Genomic DNA, 1,167 nt, shown 5'->3' on the forward strand with positions numbered 1-1,167 from the left:
GTCTCAAACCGGGACTAAAAGGCTCATTTGAACCGGGACTAATGTCTTTAGAAGCACGAATCGGGACCAATGCTCACATTAGTCCCTGTTCGTGACTGAACCGGGACTAATGGGCTCATCTGGCCCGAACGAAAGCCCTGTTTTCTACTAGTGGATGATCAAGATGTGTTGCCTTCATGGGGCGCCTTTTGGTGTGTGATGAGCGCTGAAATGAGGATGCAATGCAAGTGTTCCATCATGCTTCATTTGCTATAGTATTGTAACTGAGCATTGTCGAGTAGTAATATATTGCAAAAAAACACCCTAAAATTGCCAACCTCACGCGGTTAAACCTCTCTTGGGTGGTTGTCATGGTGGCCCAATCTAGATGCACTGTGCTGCGCGGCAGGGTTGCCTGAGGCAGTGGGTGAATGAGACATAGGAGAGTGAAAAGATGTGACATAGTCACATAGAGTGATTTTTTTTCGTGAATACGCAAATTGCATGTAGCTAGTCACATACAAAGAGGTAAGACTACAAGGGAGCACGAGGAAGAAGGGGATGCTCAGCCCCAAAGACCTAACTATGGTGGATCATGCAAAGGACTGGCTTTTGACCCTATCCATATCTTCTGCTGTATGTAGCGATCAGTTAACTCCGCCGCCTATGTTCCCCGCCGGCTCTACTGCATGCCAATGTATTGCCTCGGTAGCGGTGGCGGCGGTGGGAGGTTGGGCAAGCCGCCGATGCGAGAGGAAGAAGCACCATTGGCAGGCAGAAATAGCAGCGACGACGCGGTAGGAAGTACGCCGGCGTGGGAGGAAGATGCACCGCCATGGCCACGAGCTCGGGGCCATTTGTGGCGGCGGATCTGTGCTGGGGATGGGTGGCAGCTGGATCCGGCCATTATCGGCTGCGGGACGGCGTCAAAGTGGATGTGGATGAGGGCGGTGACGCGCCGGCGGGGATTGGGAGGCGGGTACGGTGGGAGGTAAGGCGAAGTGGGTGGAGAATTTTCACTCCGTGAGCGGTCGGCCGAGTATATTTGTGAGTCGCGATCGAGTCGGTGTAAATCCCCCCCGCCCCCCCCCCACCCCCCCCGGCCCAACGGTTTTTTGGGTTATGTTAGTTCTTGGTTAGAGAAGAAAAAACGAATTTATCCTCCTTTAACTGGTTATTGGGATCAGT

The sequence above is a fragment of the Triticum aestivum genome, chromosome 7A (genome assembly GCF_018294505.1).
Source record: "Triticum aestivum cultivar Chinese Spring chromosome 7A, IWGSC CS RefSeq v2.1, whole genome shotgun sequence".
In the NCBI taxonomy this organism is placed as follows: domain Eukaryota; kingdom Viridiplantae; phylum Streptophyta; class Magnoliopsida; order Poales; family Poaceae; genus Triticum; species Triticum aestivum.